Raw genomic sequence first — 24,659 nt, 5'->3', positions numbered from 1 at the left:
CTTTTCTTTTCTTCTATTTACTACAACAATGAATCACCACCAGTCATTCATCAGACTTTTTTCCCCACTCACATGATATGTCTAAAATTCCCCACCTAAGTCTTCTGTCATGCTGTTCCTTTAGTATTATTGTACTGCTCTTCTTGTCTCACTGTCTGGGTATTGTGAATTCATGTGGACACAACTGTGCTTTCTTTATGTTTGGAAAATGTCCAGCACATTAGTGTCACTGAAAAAAATATAAAGTAGGTAAACTTTGTTTTCATTTGTTCTCACTCATCTTTTGTTCTTCTTCCAAGAAATCAAGTCCATTTGGCAGGCGCTAACTGTGTAAGATAACTTACTAACGCTGTAGGACATACAATTAAAAGTAGCATGATTATCAAACATGTATGTGATTTATCATGCAGAGTTGAACTAAACTGTGGCTTCTTACCTCCACTAGAAAGTCCCAGTGAGCAAAGGGCAGTAGAACGTCCATTTGTTTTCTTCATACCAGATTCTGTTTCAGGGTTTCATACTTTAGTATTTTGCCACCTGAGGTTTAAACTTTCCCCAGTGCATGCAAAATGAAGTAAATTGAGTCATAGCAAAGACAGATTTGGCCTGAAGTCTCTTGGATGAAGGCCCAAACCCAAGAGAAGAAATAATTTAGAAAACCTTGCATTCAAAATAAAGCAATATAAAGGAACTGATATGTGTTCTTGACATGGAAAAGCCACAACTACATAACGTTTCACTTGTCCAAACTTCATGATGATCTGTGTTAAAGAGGAAAAACTAATGCCAGATTTGGAGCTGTGTTGATTTCCATTAGAGTATTTCACTTTAATAGACGAGATATATCAACTAGGGTTTTATCTTGTTTTTTTTCTATGAACGTTATTGTGTTGATATCTAGAGGGGAAGACAGATACTTCAAACTTTATGTATTATGTAGAATTGTTTTCAGGTTTTGCTAAATTCACAAAGCAAAACAGAAATCTGCAAAACATTCCCATTGCCTTAAACACCATTCCCAAAATTTCAAAGTCTTTTCACAGTTGCATTTTGTCTTTCCATCAAGTGAAAGCATCTCAGATTCCTCAAAAACAGCAAAGAGATATTTCTTGCACTATATGGGGAGGAGAGAAGGTTTCAGATATGAAGCAACAAATAGTCCAAAAATTGCAGACAAATACAAGAAAAAAATAATTTACAAGTATTTTAGTTTAGAGAGAGGTTTGATGACCAGCCTCTGTTTGAAAGCCTATAAATTATGGCCCTTAGTATTTCAGCATCTCCATCCTGCAAAGAATTCAGGCACGTGTAGTCCTGCTGAAGCTCACCAAGGAACCTACCCACGCGCATCTCAGAGCAAGACCAGGGCTCTTGTTTTGTAAAGCTCGGTCCTGAAAGGAGCTAGGAGCCAGATGTTTGGGAAACTAACTCAGGTTTGTAGGCACCACCTGCTCATCTGCCCATGGACGTGGTCAGCTGCTCAATGAAGACTGCTTCCCAAAGATGCACCAGTGATACGGAGTCAGAGAAATGCCTCACGACTACTTAATGTTTTGTGTTTCCAAATAACATGAGTTAATACCTGTGCCCTACATTTCCTTTTGGGGCAGAATATTGTCGAAATAAACATGTAGGAGGGGAAGGGATCCACTCGTGGTATCTATTTTACTGGCCTCTGGCATCCTTCTTACTGTTCATACTCTAAACTAAAACTTTACTTGTAGAGGTTACCAAGAACTCTCTACTGAGAAAGTAATCCATATACAATCGTGTATGTCTGAAAAGTTGCTATGTCCATTTGACTCTGATAAATTTTACTTCAAGTTATTTTAGGAATAGTCTAGAGGGACTCAAGAACAGAAGACACAGTCCTAATCTGAACAAGGTAGGAAAAAAGAGGGGAAAGTCTGTCCTGCAGTCATAACTCCATGATATGCTCAAGGGGAGCATGCCATGCAGGCCAGCTATAATTCAGGAAGCAGGCACTAAAATTCTTAGTCCCAACCACAGTATCTCCATGTTTCACATCAAAAGGTTTTTCATCTGAGGTTTAGTTGTCTAGAAAAAAAAAAAAAAAAAAAAAAATCACATATTTATGAATACGTGATCAATGATTTCTTACATGCTAATCCTTTCTCCTTTCATTTTAGAAGATCCTCCTCCCATCAGTGGTCTATACAAGGCTCAGCTTCCCAGACCTGTGGCCTGGAAAACTCTGGATTTAATTTCCCATTCAAGTTACTGGTGGTGCTTTACCTCATCCAAGACAGTCATTTAACCAAGGTTAGTTTTTGCACCTATGCATTTCCTATTTTTCTATTGTACAACTATATAAACAAAAGCAGAACAAGACCTATGGGGTTTTGAAGACTGCAGCATACGCATGTGGCATATACTTTAAGACTGAATGACAAGTTCTGCAAACAGACACAGGCACTCTTCAGTAGAAGAGGTGCTACCAGGAGATCCCAGGTGTCTCACTGACACACTCTGGTGTTTGGCATAGCAGAGTTGCTATTGCGTTGACTCCTCATAGCAGATAACTAACTCTCAGCCCCTTTGGTGCTCAAAACTATGATAAACACAAGCCTTTGGAGATGCCATCACAACTACTTCCAGCTCTAAAATGTGAAGAAAGTCTTTGTGCTACTGCAAGATGTAAATCTGTAGAAAGACTTCTTTTCACGAGGGACTTGTAACTGCAAAACTCTTCAAACACAAACATGGTTCACTGAAGACAACCACATATTTGTTTTTCACTGGATACCACTCTGCTCTATACCAGTCTGAATACGTCTTTGAAATTACCTGAGTACTAATTGCATGTTCATACTGTAACTGTGGGACTGTTGCATAGGTCATGAGTCACCTACATTGAAGCCATCCTCCTTACTGGTATTTTTCAAAAAAGCTTCCAAAAGAGAAACTATAACTTTTTAATGGAATGAAAGAAGCAGCGGAGGTATTGTTATCTTTGTTAATATTCTATTCAACTACAGTCAGAAATACCAAAGAATATTTCTGGAAGCATTTTACATGGTGACTAATGCAAAATATTTCAGCTGTATCAGCATGTATCGAATCCTAGATTACATTTTGGCATTTCAGACAAAAGACATACTGGCAAAAATTAAACTGAGGAACAAGTAATATGATTATGACAATTTATATTTGTAACAGTTGTGAATGGTAACATCAGTGCTTGCTAGTCCTTTGATAAATTCTTGTTACCTTTCAGTTCCCAAACATATCTATGCAAGTATAAAGCATATTAGAGGCAGATGCTGCAGCAGATGAATGCGCTTGCCAAGTGGTGTTTTGTTTGTTGGGGTTTTTTTCATCTAGATATTCTTAACTGTTGTGTTATATGCACCAAATAGTTCTTACTTCTGGCACACTTCACGCAATGTTCTGGGACATTGATTAATACAGCTGGGTTTTTTTCCCCATTCTTCCCCCTATTCTCTTTCCAACATCTTCATGTTAGGCCTCATCTTGCAGCCTTTACTCAAATGAATAATATAATTTACTCCAGTGGCACTACTTACATGAGTAAAAGAAACAGCAATAAGCTTGAAGGAACTGCAAAGTCACTCTTATTTGAGCTGATCCAGTAAAGTTTGGGGTTTTTTTCCTTTCTTAACCTTGAAACATCATAATGGAATATAATAAAACAGAAGAAAAACTGATTTCAGGACAATTAAATTTAAAATTGGGTTTCCTTTACAACAACTCACATTAAGAGGAACACAGCGTCTGCTTGGGTTTTTTAAGTCTTATAGGCAAGAGCAAAAAAAACCCTGGAAATCTTTACTTTCACTTACCTGAATCTGGAGAAACTTTAGATATCAACAACGTTGTATCTTTTTGTAGTTTTACACTATCTCCCATCATTAAAAAATCAGAATGTTTTTTACCTTTATTTACTAGGAGGGGAACCTCATGTCATCTCTGGTATTCACCTGTTCTGCTCTTTAACTGTCTGTAGGGTCTCAAGTTTGTCTTTTTATAAGTTTTGGAATTCATTCACTTTTATTGTTAATAACTTCTGAAATGAAAGAGGGGTTGGTTGGCTGCATAGTGAACATAGAAGAGGGCATCAACCTCATGCATTACTTGGCAGACTGTTCCTGGTTTTGAAAGGAGTGAGTGTATACACATGCGCATGCAGGCGTGTATCTTTATAAGAGCATACATGTAAGCAAACAGTATTGTCATATAAAAAGGCTGGAAAGGTTTGGGAGCTCGAAAGCGGTATCTTTCCCCTCTAAACTGCTTTATTACTGGCATTCCCTCCCTCTTGGGCATGCATTCAGCTGAGACTAGGCCAAATTGGCAGTCATTTTCAAAGTGCTTGGCAGCCCCATGATCCCTGGGAGTTTTCAGCTGACATCTCTCTCTCAACCAGTCTATGCAAGGGTCAGTGGGAGACCTGACTCCCAGGCCCAGGCTTGCTCTGGCTGTGTCATGAGTCAGGACCAATATAAATTAAAACCTTAAAGCCATACTGTGAAGGCATTCTTTACCCCCTGAGGTATTTTTTTTTTCCCTTTGACAGATTGCCTTTCTACTAGTTTCCTATTTTTTTTATTCTTGGATAATACAGTAGCAACTATGTTCCTTTGAGTTGAAGAAATGGGAAACATCTGGTGAAGAGAGAGTTAAACTTCCACCAAATTTTTAATATTTTTGGTAGATTGTTGATGCTCAACAAGCAGGAGTGAAATAATAATAATACTAGGGGCTGCTTATCACTTACAAACAATAGTCCAATGACAATGTTCACACTGACGGAAAAAATGGGACTAGAAATTAATAGTGACAGTCCTGCAGGAAACAAGGGAGAAATTGGATACCAAGTTATAAAATACAGACTAACCCAATAGGCACATGCTGCTGTTATTATATTAATATTGTTAAAAATATCAAAGCACTTTAAAAATGGAATTGTACTGTAGGTAGATGGACAGTATTATTTCCACATTCTTTTAAATAGAAATTTTCACTCCTTGTTTGGCTTGGAGGCATGGATGTAATTTGTTGCTCAAAAACCAGTAGCTGAATGCTGTGAAAAAATAAGACTCAGGATTAAAGTCTCCCATCTGAAGGACAGAATCAGGCTACACGGAGAGCTCTCACTGTTATTAACAAAAGCATCTGAGTCACTACAGATATGGATTTCACTGGTGTTGTTCAAAAGTGGGGTGGGCTGTGTTTATTTAGTTAGAGAACAGGGAGAGATTGTTTTCCATCTGTGCAAAAATAAACAGGGAAAAAATGGACCAAGCTCATGTAAATAAAACAGTAAACATGAACCTTGACAAATCTCACTGTTGCTGACAAACCTAATCCCACAGCCCAGGCTCAGACAGGTACAATCCCTCTAAAAAAATCAGCGGACTACTCCACATAGATAAAGTTCATAATATGAGCTGTGCATCCTGAAGGAAAAGACCACGGTATCGGTATTAGCAATTCAAGGTGTTACTGCAGCTGCTGTGTTTTCCTGCTATGCTTGTGCAGTACCTAGCATGGTAAAGGCTGATCCCTGACATATGCATCAGAGCCTGGATAATAATGATGCCTCACAGTAGTGTAATTTCAGCTAAAATCAGGGGATTAGGGAATCGATGTGGCTTCAGATAACGCCTCGAGAGGGAAAGGGGCTCCTGAGAGAGTGCAAGATAACCCTACAAGAGGCTTCTCCTCCATGCAGTCCCCAGGTGGAGGTGAAGGATGGCTGTTGCCTTTGCTTTTCCCCCATCTGAAATGCTGAAAGGAGCCATGAGCAGCAGCTTCAGTACCCAAAGCTGGGTGATGGAGACAGCACAAACAGTGGCTCAGCGGCCGACTCTGCCAGGGACACGTCCCGTGTGGTCACGTGGCTCTGTTAGCACCCCAACGCTTGACGGCAATTAAAAGACCTGATCAAAACCCACAAAACAAATGCACTACGTAGCCCCAAAGCTTGTTCCCTTTTTCAGCTGATTGTGAACAAAAATATCTGTTCTCTCACATCGACTTCAAGCAAAGTCCACGACCCATTTTCTTTCAAAGAGGTTTCTCCATGCAAATAATTTCACTCCCTGTTTTTAGTAAGGATGCGTTTCCTCTCCTCTCAGTGCTCCATGAGACAGACCTTCATTTTCTACCAGACACCGAGACTTGACTTAATAAGCAACGGGGGTAAAATATCCACTCTTTACACGTAGGGTACTCTGAGGTACATACAAGCGTCGCTCTAAGATGTGATAAAGCAATCTAAAGCCAGGCCCAGCCTGCCAGTTCAGGCCTAAAGGGATTTGATTCAGTGTCAAAACCTTTGGCTCAGGAGGTCACTCTCTCTTCTTGCTTTTCTTATAACAAAGGCAGAGTGTTGGGGGGGGAGGGTTTCCTCCTCTTTCTTTTTTTTTTTTTTTTTTTTGTCTTGTGAATTCATCAACTGTTGTTTGTTGAGCAGCGGGCCTTTATTCAGCCTACTGAAACATTTTCATTAGATGGAGGCCTCTGAAGTACGCTGGCGGCTGGGACCGCACGAGGACAAAATCTTAGGCCTCTCCAGAAGCCGGCTGATTGAAATCAGCACTGTGTCAGGGGCTGTCATATCTCAGAAAAGACATAAAACACACGGAAACATCAATAAGCAACAAGCCTCTGACAGCTCTGAGACATTCCAGCTGACAAGAAGAGAAAAGGGGTAAGGTTAGGGCTCATGGGGGATATTTAAAATGCCTAACAGCCAGCCGAAGTGTTGGCAGGCTTCAGGGAGGCCCAGAAAAGACAAGATAAAGTCTATCAGGTTATCACCTGGTTCGAGACGGATCCCTCACAGCAAGGCCACAGGGATGAGACAATGACACAATGGCTTTTTTCTTTTTTTACTATTATTATTATTATTCTTTTATTATTTATTTTAAAATGTATCAGAGAAACAGACTGCATTTACACCGAGGTTACCCAGACAACGTTTGTGCTGGAGAAGATTAAAAAAAAAGAAAAAGGAGAAGAAATGTAAAAGAGGGAGGACAAAAAGAGAATCCTGCAAGTTAAAGAATTCTGCTTCCAGCTACCATGTACAGAAATCAAAAAGGATTAACAAGTTTTTTTTCATTTAATTTCCTGTACACCAGACGCTTTTGTTAAGAGATCAGAGATATTGCTATTTATTGAATTTTTAATATGATCTTTATTAAAAGGCAGCACACATGTTTGGTTTTCTATTTCTTTTTTTTTTTTTTTAACATGCATGGGTATAAAAATCAAAGCACAGGAATGAACCATAGTTGTTTGATTTTTGCCTCTTTATATTATGGTGATTCAGACTCTTATTTAAATTTTAAAATAATAGAAACCCAACCCATATTGAAATGGCCCCTCATCCTCCTTTTAACTCATGTCTATTCTGTTAAGTAATCAATGGGCCCAGAGTAGCACTTTGACCAATCTGATAATGAATTCTGCCTTTGGAGTCAGCGTAAGACCAAGAAATGAGGTGTGTAGCTGAGTAAAAAGGGCTACATGTAATTGTTTTACGTTTTCAGATTACCAATCACACATTCAAAATTTCACCATCAGCTTGCAAACCTGTAGTCGCTGTTGCATGTGCTCATTTGTTACACACAATATCCCCAGGTTAGTCTTCAGCATGGATCTTATCATCAATTAAGGAGTAAAAACAAAACTATATGACCTCCTTCCACCCCTTGGTTCTGGGTGCTAAGGAACAGGACCGATTTTGTCCTGGAAGAGCCAAGATTGCTGGAGCAGAACCTGTTTTGGTTTTCAAACCATCCTCTCCAGTGACAGTCAACTGCAACAGCAGTTCCAGGCTCTCCTTCCTTAAACATTTGGCCTGACAAAAGTATGATGATTTCTTAAGGTTAGTCTTGTGCCAAAATCTAAGCAAACAAAAACATACCCTGACCAAAACACTGCAGCTCTATAGTTTTTCCTTAGAACCTGTAACTATATTCTGCAACCATTTAAAAAGTAGATTAGACTCAGACTTCATAGAATATCCTACCTGTTTCTTTGTTGCCCTGCTCATATTGGAGTAAATCCATAGGATTCAACCAAGTTTTACTGGGTATAAATATTATTATGCTCATCTGAAACTTGGGAGACTGAGGTTCAAATGCTTCTACCAGCCTTCAGTTCTGTGAATCACTTAGTCTCTTTGACAAAAATTTCTGTAACCTGAGCTGATGGACCTCAAGAGTGAAGGTGGACATGAGCTCTACCACCTCGTGTTTAGTTTCTTTTTCTGGCAAGGTTTTCCCTTTCTGACATGTCAGCAGGATTTCATAGTGCCTGTAATCCCATATATCTTCGTGGTAGACCATGTCAGGAAATTTCACGATAGCAGCCTTGCGCGTTTTGTTGACCATAACATCATAGCAGGGCAAGCAAACTAGAGGGAAACTGCTGGTGCAGCCACAAAGAGCCAGAAACTGTCCCATAGATAGCTGTAAGGAAACTCCAAGAACTAACCATTAGAGACAGACTTTTCTTTCCCTTATCTACAGGTTGCTGCTGCACAGCAGTGTAAATACAGTCTCTGGGCTTCACCTTCCAAAACATGAACTGGGAGTAACAGTTCTCCCCTATGGCACTCACTTGCGAAAAAAAAAATAATTGTAAAGTTTGAAATCTCTGGACAGCATGGGTCACATACTTTAGATGGATATAACGCCTGGAGTCCTCTGTAGTGTCTCACACGATAAAGCAAGAGCTCAGCATTGGCTTAAAGACCTACTCCAGTACACAGCAAGAGGCATAGTCAGCGTTATACATAATCAAGGGAAAACAGTAAAATGTATTTACATAAAACATTTCTACACAACCATCAGGTTTATGAAAGAAAATTAATAGGAAGTCAGCAATTTCTACTTAGGAAAGACAAAGATATGATTTTTTCCTCATTTGTTGGAAGGGTATATTCTGCTGACTAGCATGGCACAAAGTTACGAACAACATAGGATGCGTATCGCTCAGGTTCTTTTCATTAGCCTTTTAGATCAAAAGCACTCTTAGAAAAGGTGTCCTGAGCCTGAAGTAAGGACAAGGCTCTTGACTGAATACAGCATGTGTCAACCTGGACACCCTTTGACCCACCAGGTTATTTCTACTTCTGGCACTAAGAATTCCAGAGAGGATACCTCATCTGTGTCTTTTCTTTTTAATGGAAAGTTGGAGCTATATCTAACATCAGAAGTAATTACTCACTGTATCAATAATTGTGAAGGGTGGTATGCAGATCACAGATGGCCTGTGGGGAACAGCAGGCATAGACAGAATGGTCCAGGTGCTATTTGATGTTGGTAGAAGTTAGAGCCATCTTCCAGCTTGGCACAAGAGACTTTTTTAAGATTACAGGAGTGCAAAGGTGAGCTTTCATATGCTCCTGCACATGACCCGTGCTTTTTAAAACCCACCTGTATCTCAGGCTCTAGCCAAAAATCTGAAGTGATATGGGCTGTTGCCTTTTTTTTTCCCCCCCTACAGACTTTTCTGACAAGTATTTTTCCAAAGGTAAATGCATTTAACAACTTTCAGTGGAAACTAATTTTTCTATAGCTCAAAATAAAAGTAAATGTCTGGTTTTTTTCCAGTGTTTTGAGTGGGAACTTTGTTTCAGGTGCAGTGGTCAAAACAGGATTCTCTTCTTTCACTGAAGAATGCCAGATTATTATTTTTTTCCTCTTTTGTCCTTCCCTATTCTTCTTTTGAACATGGTTTTTGAAGGAAAAAAAAAAGATCAGACAAAAGACATTTTTTCCCCCCTGAGATAAAAAAAAGGTACCAGAACTCCTTACTTCTTAAAAGAAGTCCACAAGATGAACTTAAATACATGAGGTTTTTGTTCCTCTGTGTAAAGACTCAGTCTATGGAAGTTGCACTGAAAACCTGCCAAAGAACCTTCTAAGACTGAAAAAATCAGGTTCACTGATCACTTCCTTTTAAGTGTATCTGGCAACCAGTACTATTTTTATGACTTGGACAGAAAACTGATTTCTATGTAGCCAACAGCTATTAGGCATTTAAAATCCTCTACTATGAGATTGCCTGCTATGAGATAGAGCTGCTTCTGACCACAGTAATGAAAATCTCTTTTGAGCCACTAGATTCTTAGAACCTCAAGTAGCTCAACTTGAGACTGCAGCATCAATGAGCTCCAACTTGTTTCGACTGAGGAATTTTACATGGAAGTTTACAAAATGATGTACGGAAAACTTAAGTGGGTAATTAACAAGCTCACAAATAACAACAATAGGCTAATAGCTTACTTGTGTGTCAGTGGGATTTAAACATAATAAAGAACTGTGCTGAAATTTTATACTCTCATGGGAAGCCAGACTGAACCATGACTACAGGTACCACAAATGGGATATGTAGCAGAGTGGAAGTGGCCCGATTCCTTTTGCAGTAATGAAGAAGTGATTTCATTAGAGGGCAACATGGTTCATTAACATCTATCATTATGTATTAATACAGACTAATATAGTCAGAAGGTTTTTTTCTTCCTCTTTCCCTCAATGCGTGGAAAAGTATGTTCTGAACTGTGGTAACCATCTTGGTGCTCAGTGCTTGGTCTGAACGCCAATATATAGTCAATCCCAGAAGTGAAAACGCTGTGGGCATATCCAAATTACTGCCTCTATCCTTGCACTGACTTTCCATGCATGTCAGCAGAACTTCTGGGGGCTGCTTAGAGCTACGGTAAGTCTCTAGGGTCTTTTCCCCAAGAGATCTGTAGAAGAATTCTGCCTTTCTAGGCACAGGGAAAATCATGGGAAGGTAGTGGAAGTCTATTCACAATTCCAGTGACGTAGCCCGTTTCTCCATCACTCAAAGAGAATCAGAACTGGATTTCTTATTTATAGCCAGTCCAGCTTGTCAAGCCCCTTAGACTAGACAAAAAACTCCCATAAACTGTGGTGAGAATAAGGGGTGAGGAAGTTACAGGTAAGAGTATTAATAACTCCAGCAAAGACAACTATGTAAGCTGCTGCAGCAAGAATACCTAGGCAGGGATTAGGAAAGAATTAAAAACATAGTTTCCATAGGTGAGTTCAGGAGGATTTATGTGGTCATCTAGTCTACACCATCTAGTAAAGACCCAAACTGGAATTGATCTAGGATAAGTGCCTCCTCCTGCAAAATGCTTTGCCCAGGACTTTGCAGCTTGTTGCAATGTTCTCTTGGCTTCTGTCTGCAAATACAGTAGCTCTTGGAGTGCCATCACTAGTAAGGTGAGCAGGATTTACTATGCCTTAAAGTAATTACATGCAGCTCCAAATTCAATGAGTTCAGCAGCAATGAAACTCCAACAAAGTATCGTATTTACAGGAACACGTGTTCATGCAGTGCAATGTTGCAGTCAGAACTGTGAAAATACATTTTCTAATGTGTGCTGGGAATTAATTTTCGTGAAAAGGGAGTGTAGTCCCACTGAATTTCCCCACACAATCTGAGTATATGCCATCAAGTACCACTTCTTGAAGAAACCTGTTAGGTTAGTTAGTGCCAAAAAAAGCCATTCAGCAAGTAGTGTGACTGTTGCAATTTGTGAGCTGTGCTCACTGTCCTCTAGACTTTGATTTAAGAGCATTATGAAACTATGTAATTTTGGTGTAGTCTTTTTATTCCCATGGTAATTTATGTCTGTGTGTAAGCATTTTATTTTATCTGAGCCATGGTGCCAGAGTTATTTTCTGAAGCTTTGATGCCATTGAAATTAAAACCAGAGCTGCAGATAGTACCCATGCTGTTTGTCACAGAGTCAGAGGTTAGAATGCATTTGCTGCTATTTATTGTGGCTCAACAACTGCAATAGTTACTGCTGCTCTTCTCATCACTGATACAAAAATATTAATAACAGACAACTCGAGTGGCATATAACTGACTTTGTCAGTCACCATCAGCATTATAAAAAACACATTGCACAAGTATCAGCAAATCTCTCCATGCTGCAGTAATCTTACTTGCCTTGGGAAAATTTTAATTAAAAAGATGAATTCTGACCTTAAATATTTTATTATTTAGACAAACAATTTGCATCTTTATTAATTAAACACTAAAAGATGTCTCTGGATTTGCTATATATAGATGGTGTAAAATGTTAAAAAGTACATTGTCCAGTATCAATTTATTTCTAAAATATACCAAAATTTCCTATCTGTGCATAAACAGCTAATCATGTAAAAAGCTAGACTACATATTCTTAACTTAAAAATTATATCTAACTTTTCTTCCTGTCTACTTGGTGTATCCTTACACTAACCTAGGTCTGAAATGGGCATGAGGGCGTGATGGCATTTTCTGAGATTTTTTTATCAGGAAAACATTTGGCAACGCTTACATTGATAGATTAATAACACCACTCACATGAACTCCTCCAAGGGCAGGTCTGCAACATAGTTCAAGGTGGAGTAGCTATGAGTGATGGTAGTTACCAACAGGTGTGTGATATCATGGCCTTCATCACTCAGACTGCGTGCAGACCTTGCACAGACCTCTATGAAGCATCTTAGCTTGTACTAGCTTGAGGGTACACAGCAGAGCAAAACTACTTCAGCAGTCTGCTATGCTCCTTATGGCACAGGAGACTTTGCAGTCATCTATAGGTGCAGAAGACCCTGCAGAATTTTAGTTTGGGATTTTAGTTTATTTTCACTGTTTTATTTGAAAGCAAACAGAAGATCATCATGTTTGATTCTATACTGTGTTTCCATGTTTTTGCCCAGTCCTCAACATTTCTTGGAGTATTCCGTGCAGGTTTTGGCAAAAGCAGGACTTTTCCTAATCTACAGGATGTCTTTTGTGCCCTGGGTCCTCTACCTGGAGAGAGGCACTAGTGCTTTCACCCAGTGAGATCACATTATGCCTGGGGACCTGTAAAAGTTGTGCAACAACTGCATAGCATGGCCCCACAGATGGATAAAGGTCCACAAATCAGAGCTAGGAAACATAGCTCTGGGATATAGCTATGAACAGTTGCCAAGAAAGGAAATAAAATGCAGAGAGAGGCAAGTCAAAAATTTATGGAAGTAGTTTTATAATCCCCATTCTCAGATGCTGCCACCATCTAGCCCCAGTCTTTTACCCTGCAAAGGTCAGAGCAGAGAGTTTATGCAATAAACTGCAGACAGAAAAAGCACACATCAGAAAATTAATTTGAAAATTAAGAAAAAATGTGCACTTTAAAATAATATAGAATTAACCCTTTTTAATCACCACTTCACTACCATTTAGAAAAAGGTGATGGAAGTTCAAAAAAATGAGATGCTTTTATTCAACACTAGTCAAATTAATTCACATATGCAAATTCTCTTTAATAATTCCCTGATACAGTAGGTATCCAAATTTTAGAATATATCTATGTAATAGTTATCTCAGACTGCAAGTACTGTTGCAAAATTCTGATAAATTCTGGAACAGAATATTATTAGAGGAAGAAAAGTCATTTCATTACTTGCTATGAGTCTGATTATGCATCCTACAATGCAGTTAGAAAATAGAAGTGCTCTTTCCTTTTAAAAAAGAAAATAAAAAGGGCCATCAGACCACTATACTAGATATCCCATTTCTCTAGCAAGAATATACTATCTGCAGCAAATCTGCTTCCAACATAATCTTTTGTTGCTCTTAATTATCTAAAACATCCAAGCCCAAAGCTTCTGCCTTCTCTCCATCATCACAGAGGCATGAGGTATTGAAAATATTCATACGCTTTAACTCCGCTAATATGCAATATCAGACCTGTCTGTTCCATCTGAGAATACCCTATCACATCTTTTGATGGCGAGTACCACAGATGCTATTTACCTATTCTGTGCTCTGTTGTCTTTACACCTAATCTTGACTGAGGTTTCAATAGCAGGATCTTGTAATAAATCTCCCTTCCTGAAGGAAAAAAAGCTGCACCTACAAGCATTCAAGTGAATGACTCTTGATACCAGTCATGAACTTAGATATGTTGCACTGCAACAGAAAGAGCTGCTTCTAAGCCTAATAATTTGCCTGTGATGAGCGTTAATGAAAATTTCACTTCAGCTCAATGTACAAATATACATTTACCATACAGCTATCTATGCATGATAATGTAATATTAATGCACCAGGTCAGAGCACAGAATAAATGTTATATCTAAAAGAATTCAGATAAGATTTTTCTTGCAGTTTTTCTAGGCTGCTCAGTCTTTAGTGCTTCTAAGTAAAGATTCTGGGGAAAAGTCAATTGTCTGCACTGACTGCTACCTTTCAATTTCTCATTAGGGCTGTCTACTACATTAAAACTAGTAGATGTCAGTAGACCAGCATGATTACAAAAAAACTTGAATATTTTTTTTCCAGGAACTCCTAAGTTTCACATCTTGCTGATCCATCTTAATAGTTCCTATTTTGCTGATGACTCACATACAGCTGTGATTCAAATAGAGCTAAAATGGAAAATATCATTAAAAGCTTTGTATTTTTTTTAATTTGCATTTAGTTTCTGAACTGTTTCTGACCCATGATATTTTCATAAATAGACTGAGACTGATAACTGTAACAATCTGCACATTCCTAAGGATAGATCACAAAGAATTTCTTCATTTGGAAAATGCCTAAAACCAATAAGGCTAATTTTGCCTGTATTCTGTCCAACAGCATATGCCCAACCTAACAATACCATGCCATTATACTAACATAGTTTCATTATGCTACCAAATTTGCCACAAACACTAGTATCCAACTTTTCCAAGGTTTTTGTATAGACTTAATGTAATATTTCCACATGCACAACGTGTATGGTTACCAACTGATAACAAAACTAGTAGCATTCATTAAGTATTGCTATAAATCTCTCCACTGAAACAGCAATAATATTGCCTTCCAGCAACCACAATAAATGTAATGCTTAATCTCTCTCTGTGATATTGTATAACTCTAGCCTGCAGCTAGACTTCCACTGTAGGTGGTACTGTAGAGGATAAGTCTGCAGTGACAGCACATGATGTGTTCCTCTTTCCCAGTATGCACAAGTTCATGAGTTTGAAAGACTTTTTTTTCCCCCTTTCCAGAGAGAAGCCAGGATTTAGAGAGGAATAAGAAAGGAAAGAGAATGAAAAGGTTTTAAGTGGTACAATACCACTCTTAGTAGGAACCCTATGCATTTTTTTAGATTGTATTTCTTTCCCCTCTAAGGATGCATATTTGATCTATGTCCCTTGAAACTTCACCTTATCCTCATCATTGTGCTCCTTTATAGCTCACTCTTTGCTTTACCCTTCTCCAGCAGAATGAATGATATAACTACCAAAGCACATTTTGTGGGAATTCACAATTTTTTTAAGCACATCTCTGCAGTGGCTGGTTTTGACCAAGGAAATAACAGACACCCCCCCCCCCCCCCCAAAAAAAAAAAAAAAAATCTTTTTTTTTCATTAAAGTTTTCAGTGCCAGCTTCCAGATCACAGCAGTCTAGGCAGCGTCAGAACAATATTCAATACTTCTGGGAACACTCATCCACAGAAAACACCTTCCTTTTTTTTAAATGTCTGCCCCTCGTCCATCAGTACAGTTCCTGTTTCCCAAATGTTTCCATTTCTCACCATTAGCCATCTAAGCACAACCTTTGCTGCAAGCAGACATGAAAGCAGCTCAGTTTGGTGCATCCCTGTGGCAGGTGGGACTGTCCCATGGGCAGGGATCCACACAGAGCACCTTCCAGCACCAACACCTAAACTGCAGATCCAAATTTTGCACAAGGCTATGCAAGATGTCCCCAGTGCTTATCCCTGAAGGAAAGGCCAACTCCTGTAGCGTTTCCCTCCCAGGGTATAACGTGAGGAGGAAAATGGAGGAGACAGAGCAGGACTGAGCATCCTTGCAGGACAAGGGCCATGCCACTGGGGCAAGCCATGCGGCCACACCACCCAGCACCCGTATAAACTCTGCTCTTTGAAAAGCAGCAGCTCTCGCCACAGGCTCCTGCTTGCTGCAGACTGAAGCGTGTGTGACAGCCAGCTGAGGACCTGGCTGAGGCCTCTGGCTGGCAGACTGTGCCCTCCCAGAGCAGGGGCTGTCACAGTCGCTTGCTCCCCCTCCCCAGCGCTCCCCTGAATGTCAGGCTGTAATCCTGCCCTGCTGTTTCGAGCCTCTGAAAGCAAAGCTTCCTACCTTCTGCTTTGCTATTACCATAGGTATGTAGCACAGGGCTGGATTTGACCTAAATTTGATTTATTCATTTTTCCAATGCTTTACAGGGTACTTAAGCCCTAGGTCAGAAAAGCACTTAATCACATGCTTAACCTTAAGCACATGCTTAAGTGCTTAATCAGGGCCTTGTTGCTATATAAAGCACAAAGCTATGAAGCAACCGAGTTGAAAAATTGACACCCCCCCATTCTCATTTGCTTACCTTGATATATATTTATAAGCCAAATTATTCACATTAAATGTGTTTCAATATATTCTGGTTTGAAGCCTAATTTAGGAGTTTACAATACAACCTAGACCAATCTGAATATTGGGGTCCCTGTATGATTTGTGGCTATTAAGAGAATTATACTCCCAGATGCAGAAAGTGATACCCTTTCATAATGTAACTGTTGCCATATATTAATATTCTCTTAATTCTAATGATTGATCTAATAAGAAAAAAGGATTATCTTTAAAGGTAAACTCAAAATGAGCAATTCACATGTAATACAAAGATACTACTTACAGCAAGATGCACCCATATGCACTCTACAGCTACATATGCAGTTTCAAGATTACTATTTTAAAATGTGTACTGCATCCTTATCTAACTTGTCCAGTAGGTGCAATTATTTGTAGAATTTGTTCTACGGTTCTGCAGGAAATTTCCCTTTTGCTCGAACGGTTCAGATTTGCCTCTGCTGTGATTTTCTTCTGACTAAACATCCTCTGAAACATTTTTTGATGCTTCCCAGAATTACTGGCACTCTGATTACAATATCCTGTTGGATGGATACCATGAAAGCTGCTAGCTTTGGTAACTATATCTAAAATATACAGAATGTCATATAAAGCAGTTTATTGAGGGGAGGGGGCCTGGACTTTAAACCAATAATAATTTTATTTGAACTGGGAATGCTTATCAACACATTTGCTTTTTCATATTACCTTCTTCACTTCTGTTTAACAGGAACATTATACTACGCACATTTAATCCATTATTAATTAGGAATGATTGTGTTCCAAAAGTTTCAGATAGAACTGGTAGGAAACTTTCATATTTATTTTTATTTATAAATTAAATAAAATGCATTTAGAAAAAAGCTTCAGCCACACCAAGACACAGTTAATGTAACTACGTCTCAGTTTCTCTGATGAAATCATCAATTCAGCATGAATACGGTGAACCACCTATAAAATATTTCCCACTAATCCAAAGGAACATATACTTGGCATCCTCCAGAAAATGTGCAGTATCATTTCTCTAAGCTATTTCTATATGACGTAACTATACTTGCTCTTCTTCCCCTGGAACGTAAGGGAATAACATAGCAGTATCCTAAATAGTCATTCACACTAGAAGTTTTCCTCTCCTGACCACCTTACACCAGTTTAACCAGTTGTTCCAGGCTGCAATTAGCCTCTCCTAAATTTTGGCAAAATCCATTCCACTGCAATCAAATAATTACTTTGTCTCTCTAATCACACATCAGGGAACTATATGAGAAACAGGCATGAAAATGGCCATGTCCTGCCTGTTACAGAGATAAAATCACATGGTCATCACCCAGCCCAGGACCTTATTTCCTTTCTTTGGCTTCTTGCTACACCCATTAACTGGGGCTTCCCAGAAAGGACCACCACTCTTAGCTGTCCTTGAATCAGTACATCTCAGCAGCTTTGGGGCTTCCTATGACAAATAGTTTATTATCTAGACATGGTCAGAAGAATCATATTCAAATGGAGCAGAAACATGAAGACTGACATGGGAGCACTCTCTTCTGACATGAACCGCTGCTGGGAAGTGGCCAAGGGATGAGGGAGCTTCCAAGGGATAGCCATTAGGCCCTTTTTCAGGATCCAGCCCAGAGTAAAGCCCTCAGGTTTCTAGTAGGGGATGAAGTTGGAGGGCTTTTGTTGTCTACCCTGACATTTTCGATACACGCATTTTTATTTTAAAAACAACCCTGAAAATGATTCGAAGCAAATTTGCATTAGTTTCACTCTTACCTTGCCACATCCAGCGCTGTGGAATTACTTCTGATGTGTAATAGTGTTAAATAAAATCATGCTCTATTCAGGGGCTGGTGAAATCAATGTTTTCTGTTACAGGATTGGTGCATGGTTTATTTCCATCCATTATATTCTCTGCACAGCAATAGCAGGCTCTCAGTTAGGAGATGAACCCCAACCACTTATTAGTTCATGGCTGGAAGCCATCAGCTCCACATTATACAAAATCCCCGATTCATCACTGCCTCTTTCCATCCTCACACCTTTCAACTCACGCATCTGAGGTAAATACAAAGTAAAGCAGTGGGAAATCAGAACCAAAGTTTCTATAGTGAGTTTTACTGCATTTTACTGCCTTCTTTTCATTCTTTCAAATCCTTAAAAAAAGACCTATTTTCTTGTGGGTTTTTTTTCCTTCAAAGATAATAGTACAGACTTCAACAATATCTCTGCCAAAAAGGAAAACTCCTTGAACCTTGACTTTCCGTCCTACTACACATAATGAGACAACTACTTAAACTGCATTTAAAAAGTGCTGAGTAGATGAACTCAATGCCTAATGATGTTACTCAGCTTGTCAGCAGCTGATTGACACTAAAAGTAATAAATTAGAACAGAAAATGATTTTACAAGATCCCTGGGATGACAGACGGGCTAAGTGTAATATCCTCCATTACAGTTGTCACTAGATTTTATACAGTTCAGATCTGAACAGCCTCGGCAGGAAAGTGGAACAATTTCATGAGATAGATCTTCAGATGATGTAGAGTAGCATAAATCCTCTGAAGTTAAAGAAGCTACCCTAATTTATGCAGACAGGGATCTGGCTCTATATCTTTATACATGTTTCTACTCAAGTATTGGAATGAAATAATTTGTTTTCCAATGCAAATCTGGGCAGAGAAAAGCAGAAACCCTGTAAAAGAGGAACGCTGAAGGCTGATGTCTTGGCTGTGTTTGTTTCTATTCCCCCCAGCCTACACACACACACACACACACCCCTTTTAAAAGGACAGAAAACAGTATTTAGAGCATGGCATCACTGATTTTGTTGGCTGCCTTCATTTCAGGGAATCCCACTGTAAATCCACAGCTCTGCAGAAGCACCTTTTGAATCATTAGCATTCACTGTCAGAATCCTTTGTAATGTGTTAGGATGTGTAAAAGCAAGACAAAAGGCAAGCATGTGGATACTCCACCAAGCTCAAAAAGCCATTATGCCATTATTGTTTGGGGTTAATGAAAAGAGAGAATAAAAATATGTATTTGAGCCCTAGCTACCTGTAAAGTCTAAATGATTGGTCTGATTTCATTTGGTGTTTTGGTTTTTTTGGGTTTTTTTGGTTTTTTTGCTGTTTTTGTAAACTTCCATTCATAAAACTTTTCTTTAGAAGAAAACATAGTCTCTCCATGTACAGTTTATTCCAAGCTCAAGGATGACTGTGGATGATTTTAATTCTGCTTCATTTAATGAGCTCTTCTAATGCAATGATTTTCTCCATGGAAGACCTTAACCACAGTGGCCATTTGCAGCTGATGAATTTTTTTTTTTTTAATAAATAATTTATAAAGCCATTGCAGACTTATACTTTTACACTGAGAGAGAGGAAAAAGCAGGGGGAGAGGATTGCATCTTAAACTCTATTTACAAATTTACCTTGGCAGGCCCTCTTGCTGCCAATAGGAAGCCATGTTGCATATTTAATTTGCTCTTTTGTTACGACGGGGCTTAGGTTAGTTAATTTCAATTTTCGATTTCAAAAGCTATCAAATATGGCTCAGATGAGAAATCAATTTTTCTCAGCTGCCTCTGTTTTTGTGATGGGGAGGTTTCCTATTGGCGAGAGGACAGCCACGTGACACGGCAAGAGATTAGTTCACTAGACCCCGTGTTTCAGCCACCTCAATTACTGGCTGCCTCTTGTAATTTAGCCTTATAACACCTAATTTCAAGATAGAACTCATATTTAATTCATGAAAGCTTCCACAAGAGTAATTGTGAAATAAATTGCCATAGAAAATATCCATTTGTGACTCGTTTTAATTTTGTATGCTACTAGCACGCTATTTGTTCTACTTGTTTAACACTTTAGCACAAACATATTTTATATTGAACTTTATGGACTGCTAATAGGTTATTATTTTTCACTGTTTCCCCTTCACAGACACACCACTGAATGTCCCTCTCCTTCATGCAGCTCTGGGTCTAGTAACATTGGAATAGATACACTAAAACACAGAAACTTGTAATCTCCTAATTACTGAATGGATTGTTATGATCTGTTCATAACTTTAAAAGTAGCAGATAAAATCACAAGTGATGGTTTGTAACTGGTAGTTAGATGACAAGGATCATTTAAAGGGCCAAGGAATAAATACAGTTTAATTTCTGTAATGTTTTAAACAAACCCATTCATTACACATATTGATGTTTCATGATAACAGTGGTATATGTGTTTTTAATTCTTTAACCAAAATAAATGTTTCCACTGTATACACACCATTTTGTCCTTTTCCTCCCTGTTGCTATGACAACAAGGTGGGTGAGGCCTCCTCAACTGCCAAACTCAGCTGTCATCCCTTCACCCTAAAAGCCTTATAATTGCTTTTATTTGCATACGACAATTAGGCAGGATGGCTCACAGCAAGAAAACCAACCTTTCTCTCCCCCAGTGCACACAACGCCAGCCTGTAATTTATAAAAGATACACGCCATGTGGTGGAGCACTAAAATAGAGTGATGAGTCCTTTCATCTGATTGTAAGCTATTAACAAAAGAAAACATCCCCTTTCAGGCTGTAAAAAATGCCTATCTGGTGTGAACCTGGAGAAAAAAAAAGGGGGGGGGAGGAAAAAGTTTTACCTCCTCCATGCAAACCCTTCACATTCATTATTATCACACTGAACTCAGCAAGAGTTTGAAAGCAAGAGTTACATTTTGGTGCTTTATGAACAATGGAGCGCCAGCAAAATTGATGACACGGTAAAACTGGATCTAGATTTTTGTTCTTGGATTACATCACACCCAAAGATGCCAACATGAGATGATAGTTCCTAGCCAGCTTGCTGAAAGTGCTGCAAGAAAAGCATGAGATGGGTCACGATGTCAGACAAGGACAGTTGCATGAGAACCTAGAAGTTCAATACTTTTAATAGCTCTGTCTTCAACAAAGCGCTTAAGCCCATGCTTAAAGTAAAGCACACTTGCTTATATGTTGAGCTGATGTTGGGGCCTAAACGCCTGCACAGCTTGCTTATATGAAGAATCAGCATCCACATAAATGTTTTTATGCAAGTTGTTTAACAACATGCTGCTGATTTTTTAACTTTCATAATTACAAAAGTATCTTTCTTTAAGGAAACCAGTTAAGCAACTCCTCTACAACAGCCTCTCCTCCTCCTTTCTACTCTCTTCTGGAAGCTCCTCATGCAATATTTGTAATACCTGAGCTGATTAAATACCTCCAACCCTCAAAAATCCCACAAAAGACCCACCTTCTCTCTGACAGATTTTATATTTACAATCTCACTGGTAAAAGCACAGCATGTTAAATTTAGAATTCAAAAAACAAATTGGATTTAGAGAAAAATATGGGATTTGATACTGGGAAAATGAGGAAAATGTAACAATACAAAAAAGCAATACATTCTCTTGCTGCTGTACAGCTAGCTTGATCTAAAAATAAACCAGCTAATACATTACAATGGCATTACAGCACACACATTTTTAAGCCTCTCTGACTTACCTTCCTCAGAAGGGCATCCCTGTTGAAACTGGGGAGACTACATAAAGCAGTAAAGCAGAACAGATCTAGGCTGGCTCAAACACGGGACTGATCTGTTGTCTCACTGCGGCTACCTCTGTGACCTGATATTAATGAAGAGGACGAGTCGGGAGCACAGCTTCCAGGTATCTCCTTCAACTTTGCCCACCTTATTGCTCCAAACTCTGCTTTAGCACATGAGATTTACCCAAACCAGTTTCAATGAGCGTGTGGAAGAGGGGGGAGGAAGTTTGGTGGGGAGAGTGGAAAAGAGAACAGGGGGGATGTTTAGGCATGGGACATGCACTGTCAAGTCCTCTCATGCCCTCCCTTCCTCATTAGCTCAGGCAAGTACTTGCAAAACACAGCACGCAACTTCCAGCAGCACTTCCCAGCTTTTATCGATACAGGGAGCAAGAAAAAGTCAACAAACCACAAGTTTCTCGGTACAAAGCTTGAACAACCAGGAGTTTTTGCCAGTGCCCTGGACTGGCAGCAAGTTCAACTCACAGGTCTGCCACTGACTCATAGGCTGAATCCCAACAAATCACAACTCAGGCTTTAGTTTACGTGGCTGCTCATACATGACATTGGTACTTTTTTTTTTTGGTCGTCTTTTTTTTTTTTTTTTTTTTAAGTTCTGCAAAGGACAGGAAAGTCAGAATTCATTTGGCATAGGATTTTTTTCCTAGTGCAATTTACTAATATTTTGTCCACTTTGGCTTTACAAGGTCCAAATACCACGTTTATCCATTAAGCATACATACTCCACCCTAACTGGACTTGATCTGTTTGTCTTACATTTCAGTATAGTATATTCCTCTTCTAATTCTGTGTTTCTCTAAGTATTCACCTTACTGTTCTTAGCATCCTGTTCCTATTCCCAATGCTTGAGAAGTATGTTGGAGTCTCAAATTAGATTCTCAAAAACTGCAATGTAAAATTTTACTTTTTAGGTAATTTTTGAAATAAGCCCTCTCTCAACCCCATTTCCTACTACTGTTACAAAGTCAGTTGAATTCACCTATTGATTTCAATAGGATAAATTTGTGCCTCTATGTTGGAACAATTTTTCATTGCATATTTAATCTCAAAACCATGCTATTGCTGAATTGATCCTTTTAAGTGTCTGGAGCCAAATTCTTTCCTGGGATAAATAAGTACAGAGGCTGCTGTGCCTTTTGACTTCAGACCTGAAATTGGCCCATGATCTTCAAAACAAGATACAAAAACTTTACTATAAAAGTACATTATGAAAGTAGTATAATGCAGGACTTCACTAGGATCAGAGGCACGTAGTATTTCCTGCTCTGTAAGAGATGGGTACTTTTTACACACCGAGGCTTGTTTTAAGCAAAGTGAGTTTTTTGCTCTGTTCAATAATCCATAGAACCTAAAAATAGTAAGATTTCTTAATATGTAGAAGTAGAACAAGATGTAAATGAAGCTTCAGGAGGCTTTTCAGTTTTAGTGTCTTCACTCTCCGTTTCCAAATGCATGCACTTCTTTAAAGAAAAGCAAACCATGAACAATTAGCGAAAGTTTACAAGATGAAGCTTCCTTGGGATGGTCCTAACATGCACTCTGACCACTTACATGGATTTTATGTCACTATTGGCTGTTGCATTCAATAGAAACACTTATGGTACAACCACAGTAATGCAGCGCTGTTCATCACATTCACATAAGAATTAAAGCTTAATATACTTCTCTCTTACAGCATTCAAATCTCCTTTTCTACCTACATGGTAAAGCCTGTAGCTCTGCTGAAGTTACTACAGCTTTCCATCAATATAAACTAGAGTAGAATTTGTTCCAAAGTTAATATAATACATAAAACACAATTTATAGTCATATTTAACTGTTCCAAAAGTGCACAGAGTTGTCTGTGTTTAACTACCTTATGGGAATATGCTGGGGTTTTTTTCAAACTTCTACTTTTTTTTTTTTCTTTTTGAAAATTTTCCATATATAGGATAGGAAAAGGACTTGAATGTCAAAAACAGATTTGTGGTATGGAATAGTATCTTGTTTTGTGACAGTTACTGACAGAGTGACATCATAAGGTACAGGAATAAGGTATAAGCATAAATGTTACTTTGAAGATTTGTATTTTCAGACCTAATTTTCTAATATTCATCTTAAAAGTTAGGTTCACTTTTTTTCTGTCCCTCTATTTGTGATGGCTCCTAAAAGCAAACTGAACCAGTTGGATTTTGTACTCACACTAAAGAACGTATTAATATGTACAAGAAAAAAAGGAGGAAAAGAAAGATAATTGATAAAAGCTGTGAATACCAATAACTAATACCTGGAAAATGAAATAAACTTTTAGGAAAAAACTTTGCTAACATCCCTGCACATATCCAATCAACCTTTAGTAATGGAACAAGTAGGAAGTGAATGAATTTTACTTCCCTTGTATGAACAGGTTAAGGTGCTTCTCTGGTTCCACTTGCCTGTATGGCAGGGACAGGCTTGCAAGTTTTCACCATTTTTTCTTCTGAGATAAACAATAAAAAGTTGCTCATTTAGGATATCATGAAGTATACACAAAGACACTTTCTGAACTTTAAAACTAAACTGAGAACACCTTCAGGTATTTTCTTATCCACATTTATTTTGTGGGCAGAAAGACCTAGTTCAATTTATAAGAAATTTGCTCCTATTCCCAGAGACTACGGAGGAAGTAGGATCA

At 38.7% G+C, this 24,659-nt stretch overlaps 1 long non-coding RNA gene across 2 annotated transcripts in view; it reads right to left on the bottom strand.

Moving 5' to 3' along the window:
• The window catches only part of LOC115341380, a 58,624-nt gene extending 36,595 nt beyond the window's left edge, over nt 1-22,029 (bottom strand). For both annotated transcript variants that reach the window (XR_003923378.1, XR_003923377.1), the window contains exon 1: nt 21,944-22,029. This is a non-coding gene — a long non-coding RNA (uncharacterized LOC115341380). The remainder of the gene's footprint in view (nt 1-21,943) is intronic.
• Nucleotides 22,030-24,659: the final 2,630 nt, after the last annotated feature.

Source organism: Aquila chrysaetos, chromosome 5 (assembly GCF_900496995.4).
Source record: "Aquila chrysaetos chrysaetos chromosome 5, bAquChr1.4, whole genome shotgun sequence".
NCBI lineage: Eukaryota > Metazoa > Chordata > Aves > Accipitriformes > Accipitridae > Aquila > Aquila chrysaetos.
This window is presented reverse-complemented; position numbering and strand designations above follow the sequence as displayed.